General features: G+C 43.5%; 1 non-coding gene across 1 annotated transcript; it reads right to left on the bottom strand.

The window, feature by feature from the left end:
* Positions 1 to 2,695: 2,695 nt before the first annotated feature.
* LOC128571522 (U2 spliceosomal RNA) lies at positions 2,696 to 2,886 on the bottom strand. The gene has a single exon (XR_008375921.1). It is a non-coding gene; the product is annotated as a U2 spliceosomal RNA (small nuclear RNA).
* Between the last annotated feature and the right edge of the window lie 3,447 nt (positions 2,887 to 6,333).

The following is a 6,333-nucleotide window of genomic DNA, read 5'->3' as shown; positions in this document are numbered from 1 at the left end:
AATTTAAATGGGTTTCTTGAAGACAGTAGATATTTGGGTTGTGTACTTTATTCAGCCTGTCAATCCATATCTTTTAAGTGGGGCATATACACCATTTACATTCAGTGTTAATACTGATACCAGAGGCTGAGTGCAGTGGGTCACACTTGTAATCCTAGCACTCTGGGAGGCTGAGGTGGGTGGGTTGCTTGAGCTCAGGGACAAGAGTGAGACCCCATCTCTATTAAAAATAGAAAAACTGCCAAAAGATCACTTGAGCCAAAGAGTTTGAAATTGAGCTATGATGCCACCGCATCCTGCCCAGGGTGACAGAGTGGTACTGTCTCAAAAAAGAAAAACAAACAAACAAAAAATTGATACATGAGATGCTGTTCCAGTCATCATGTTGATTATTACCTAGTTGCTTTCTATTCTCCCTGGTGTTACTGTTTTATAAGAGCTGTGAGGTTTTTATTTTCAAATGTTTTTACACTGGGAAGTACCAACTGTTCTTTTCAGCATTTTTGAGCATTTCTTATCGGGTAGGTCTTGTGGTGACAAAATCCCTCAGCATGTGCCTGTCTGGGAAAGATTTTATTCTTCCTTTATTTATGAAACTTAGTTTTGCAGATACAATATTCTTGGCTAACAGTTATTCTACTTAAGATTACTAAAGATGGGGTCCCACTTGCTTCTGCCTTGTAAGTAGATGAGAAGTCTACTGTTAGACTATGTGCCTTGGTGATGTTCTTTTTGCAATGAATCTTCCAGGAGTTTGGTGTATCTGGATGCCGAAATCTCTAGCAAGATTAGGCAAATTTTCCTTCATTATTCCTTTAAATAGGTTTTCCATGCTGTTTTCTTTTTCTTCTTCTTCTGTGATGCCTATGATTCTTATGTTTGGGTGTTTTAAATAGTCCCATATTTCTCTGAGGCTTTCTTCACGTTTCTTGATTCTTTTTCCTTTATTTTTAACTACTGGTTAATTCAAAAGCCTTATCTTCAAGTTCTGAAATTGTTTCTTCTCCTTGGTCTAGTCTGTTAAAGCTTTCCATTATATTTTGAAATTCCCTAAATGTCTCTTTTGCTTCCAGAAATTCTGTTGTTTTTTTTAAGTGTACTTTTTGTGAATTTTTATTCATGTCTTCAGTTATATTTTGGTTTCTTTGCTAGCTTTTAATTTTTTCATTGATCCCATTGAGCTTATTTGTGATCCATATCTGGAATTCTATATCTGACATTTCAAAAATTTCCTTTTGGTTGGAGTCCATTGCTATAGAGCTAGTGTCATCCTTTGGAGGTGTTCACAGGGCCAGCTTTTACTTTTTTATTTATTTATTTATTTTTTATTAAATCATAGCTGTGTACATTAATGTGATCATGGGACAGGGCCAGCTTTTTCATATTGCCAGAGTTCTTATGCTGGTTCGTTCTCATCTGAAAACTCTTCCCTCAGCTCAAAACAGACAGCCTTGCAGTTCACCTGTTCTCCTCTGCCAGTAACTCTGCTGCTTAGTGTAGAGAGGGAGAGGTATGCTGCCTTCTGGCTCATGAGATAGGTACCCACTGTGGTGTTGCTGGAAATTTGGGTTGGTTGGACCTTATGCCCATGGGAAGGTGTTCTGGTGCCAACAGTAGTGGACTAAGTTAGGTAATTCCTAGTTTCCAGGCTCTTGGATGGTATGCTTGAGTCCTAGGGAGACTAGACTGAGACCAAGCTGGCAAACTTGCTCTCAAACCTTCCTGGGTTCAATACTGGCTGAGACAGTGAGAGATGGGATTCTCTCCTACTCCAGAAGAATGCTCAGGCAAGAGAAAGGTGGATGCATACAGGTCAGCCTATGACAGGAGGGATAGGCCCCTCTTGACGAGATTAGCAAAGCTGCTATGGGACACACAAGCTATTCATACCTCCCTCTCCTGGCAATGACAAGGGTCTCTATCCTTTGGGGGTACAAAGAAGCCCAGATTCCCAGTTCTCATGCAGCCTAGCTGCAGCAGAGGTCAGCTGTATACAGGGCTACCAGACTGGCTGTGGGTTGTGGCTGAAATGCTCCAGTGGGGCAGGTGTGGTTGCATCAGGGACTTGCCTCCAGGGAGGGTAGTAACTTTTGTGTTTGGGGCACCCAAAAGTGCTTGCTGCTGCATCTTTTTAAAGGGAAAGGAATGAGTCTTAAGGAAGCCTGTTATGGAACTCTGTCAGAGGAAGACGCCACTTTCAAGTCCCCTAGCTTAATCATCCTTTGTGGGACCCTTGCTGGTCCCAAAAAATTTACAATATTAAAACAGTTTATCAAAGAGCAAAGAGAAAAAAAGATCAGTGAACAGAAACAACCAAAACACATAATGAAATACATACATAAACTTCATTTATATATATATGTAAATATATATATTTTTCGAGACAGTTTCACTATGTTGCCCTTGGTAGAATGCTGTGCATCACAGCTCACAGCAACCTCAAATTCTTGCGCTTAAGTGATTCTCTTGACCCAGTTTCCCAAGTAGCTGGGACTACAGGCACCCGCCATAATGCCTGGCTTTTTTTTTTTTTTTTTTTTGCAGTTGTGATTTTTGTTTAGCTGGCCCAGGCCAGGTTCAAGCCCACCAGCCATGGTGTATGTGGCTGGCTCCATAAATACTGTGCTACAGGCACTAAGCCAACTTTGTTTATATTAAAGGTAGAATTTAGTTTTGTCTTTATTGGGGAGGGATGGGAGGTTGTACCATTTCTAGAGATACTGCAATACCAGGTTAATGGGTGATGTGGATGGAGCAAGCGCCTATTCCATCTCCCTGCTCCCAAAATCCATTAAAGATATTGTCCTTGGATAGAGGACATATCAGATATTAAATTGATAAGAACGGATACTACACTTGATCTTAGCCAAAAGCCCAAGAGGCAATAAGGCAGCATCTTAAATCAGAGGGGAAAAGAAGGATGATTCATTAAATGGCACCCACATTTAGAAGGTTAATTGCTTTTCAACAAAAGTGCCAAATCAATTCAATAGAAAAGGAAAATCTACAAAAGATTCAGGAATAGCTGGCAATCCTTAGGGACAAAAAAAAAAAAAAACAGCTTTGACTCCTATCTCACACTACACATAAAACTTAATTTGAGATGGATGAGAGAACTATATTTAGCAGCTAAATGCTTTAGAAGAAAACAAGTGAATATCTTCAAGATCTTGGGCAGGCAAAGGACCCAAAAAAGCACTTAATAATAGAAAGAATAAAATAGTAATGAAAATTTAAAACTTCTGCTCACCGAAAGGCATTATAAGAAAATGAATAAACCTGTTATAAACATTTTCTCTCATAAAAAAAATTTTTATAAAAACCTACAAATAGAGGGCGGTGCCTGTGGCTCAAGGAGTAGGGCGCCGGTCCCATATGCCGGAGGTGGCAGGTTCAAACCCAGCCCCGGCCAAAAACCACAAAAAAAAAAAAAAATAAATAAAAAAAACCTACAAATAGAATTGAAGGGTCTAGAATAGATGTGTGTTTAACTTTATAAAGAACTACTGTACAATTTTTCAGAATGGTTTTCAAGCCATGAACTGGAAGAAAATACATCTATTTGATAAAGACTTGTATTCTGAATATATAAAGAATTTCTATTACAATACAATTTTAAAACAGACTTGAACAGACACTTCATAAAAGAAAATATAAAAATGGCCAATAAAGGGCGGCGCCTATGGCTCAGCGGGTAGGGCGCCGGCCCCATATGCCGAGGGTGGTGGGTTCAAACCCGGCCCTGGCCAAACTGCAACAACAACAAAAAAATAGCCAGGTGTTGTGGGCGCCTGTAGTCCCAGCTACTCGGAAGGCTGAGACAAGAGAATCGCCTAAGCCCAGGAGTTGGAGGTTGCTGTGAGCTGTGTGATGCCATGGCACTCTACCAAGGGTGACAAAGTGAGACTCTGTCTCTACAAAAAAAAAAAAAAAAAATGGCCAATAAATATATGAAAAAGTCCTCAATTACAACCACAATTAGATATGATTTCTCACCCCCTAAAAAGCATAAAAGTGGGGGGGGAGGGAAGTTGGCAAGAATATGGAGCAACCAGCACTCTCCTACATTACTTGTGGGAGTGTAAAGTCGTACCAATCACTCTGAAAAACTGTTCAGTAGTTCCTTGTAAAGTTAAACATACATCTACCCTAGACTCTCCACTCTTACTTCTAGGTTTTTACCAAAAAAAAGAAAAAGAAAAACTTATGAGAGAAAATGTTCATAATAGATTTATTCATAATAGAAAAGAACTGGATAAAACCCAAGGCCCATCGAGAAAGTTAAATAAATTGTGCTATATCCACACAACAAAACACAACTCCAATGAGCAATAACAAGGAATGAACTATACACGCAACAACATGGATGAATTTATTTCCTAAGGAGCCATCACAAAAGAATACAAAAGCAAACACTACATGTACTCACTATTAAGTTGGAACAAACAGACCAGCTCACATATGCATCGAAGAAAGTCAACAATCAGTGCCAATGAGGAGAAGGCGGAAGGAGAGTACCGGCAAAAACCTACCTGATGGGCGCCGTGAACACTACCCGGGGGATGGGAATACCTATAGCAAGGACTCAAGCATTACAAAACGACTCGTAACCTAAAACATTTCTACTCCCTTAATATTTTGAAATAATAATAATAATAAAAGAGGGCATAATGAATAAGACTCCAAATGTAGGCAGGGGTTAAAGAAAATAAAGAAAGAAAAGAAAAAGATTAAAAAGGCAGAGGGGGGAAATGTGGAATTATTTGAAGAGGTGGTCCACCCGGAACCTGACAGGGCCGAAGCCGGTCCCCGCCCGGGCGAGTCTGGGATCCCCGGAGGACTCAGCGTCTCCAGAGTAACCTCGGTAACGTGGCGCCGGCTCCAGCAGGTGCCCCAACCTGAGCCGGGCGCAGGACACTCCAGCACTCAGACTGACCCCGCAGAGTCCGGCTCCCCTAGATCCGACAGGTACCCCTGGCCGAGTCGGCGCAGGGGAGACACCTGGCCCCCCTGAGGTGGGAGGTGGCCTGGAACGCGCGCACGGGTTGGTCGGTACGACTGGGGTCGACCAGGGCCGGGCGGGGCTGGGGGGCCGGGAGCGGCCGCTCCTGCGCCGCCGCGGGAGTGGAGAGGGTGGCGCGGCGTCCAAGGAGCAGGGGTCGCGCGGTGGCTGCCGTGGAGGGGGCCTCGATCCAGCGGGACGCTGGGGGTGGCCTGGAGATGAGACCCCGCTGCGTTCGCAGAGTTGGGAGCCCCGGCTCCTGCGTCCCCCAAGGAAGCAGAGAAGGCAGCAGACCTTCGGAGGCAGACGCTGGACCCCTGTTGCCCCAGGGTGGAGAGAGGCTGGGCCCTCGGGAGTACGCAGGCCGGGGGTGGGGATGCCTGGGCCATCTGTGCCCTTGGCTTGCTTCTAGGTCTAGGCACGCCCGGCCCTCAACCTGCCCCCTGCGGCGTCCCCTACGCTTGTCTCAGTTTCCTTTTGTGGGTACTGCAAATTGCAAGACCCCCGGCCCAGAATCAACTGTCAGGCGTAAATCGACCTGTTTCTTGCCCAACGCTGTGCCAGACGCTTCGTACATACAACCAAGATGTGGTTTCTACGTTCCAGCAGTGACTGAGAGAGCCCCCACTGCGGTGACTAGATGAAACCATAGGAATGAACCATATGGTCCAGACACGTTGTACTAGTGGTTCTAAGATATACTTACTGTTAGAGTTCAGAGATGGAAGGGATTTAGGAAGGCTGATCTCTAGTTTGGAACGTTCTGCATATCCTTTTATACGCAGCTTCAAAAGTCATTTCTTTTGGAAAGCCTTCCCAGATTGCCACCTCCCTGCCTCCTATTAAGCTTTTCTTCTGCACTTATTTAGAGTAATAGGGGCTTATTACCTTCATATGTGTGTGAATCTTCCTCTAGACTTGGACACTATCTTCCTTTAGTGTCACCTAATGTATGCACATGAATGTGAACTAGAAATGATTAAAGCAGTTAAAAGGTACTAATTTAACTGGGCATGAAATGGTGGAAAGGATTTGTGTAAGTTGAAAAATGATGGTCCCTGGGCCAGCTTTCAGTTTTGATTGTAGACAAATTTCTTTTCTTTTCTTTTCTTTTTGATACAGAGTCTTGCTTTGTTTCCCAGGCTGGAATGCAGTGGCTTCATTATAGCTCACAGCAACCTCAAACTCTTGGGCTCACACAACCTTCCTGCCTCAGCCTCCTGAGTAGCTGAGACTAAAGATGTGGGCCACCACACCTGGCTAATTTTTCTATATTTTTGTAGAGACACAGTCTTGTTCTTGCCAGGTTGGCCTTGAACTCCTGCCCTCAA

The sequence above is a fragment of the Nycticebus coucang genome, chromosome 18 (genome assembly GCF_027406575.1).
Source record: "Nycticebus coucang isolate mNycCou1 chromosome 18, mNycCou1.pri, whole genome shotgun sequence".
NCBI classification, from domain to species: domain Eukaryota; kingdom Metazoa; phylum Chordata; class Mammalia; order Primates; family Lorisidae; genus Nycticebus; species Nycticebus coucang.
This window is presented reverse-complemented; position numbering and strand designations above follow the sequence as displayed.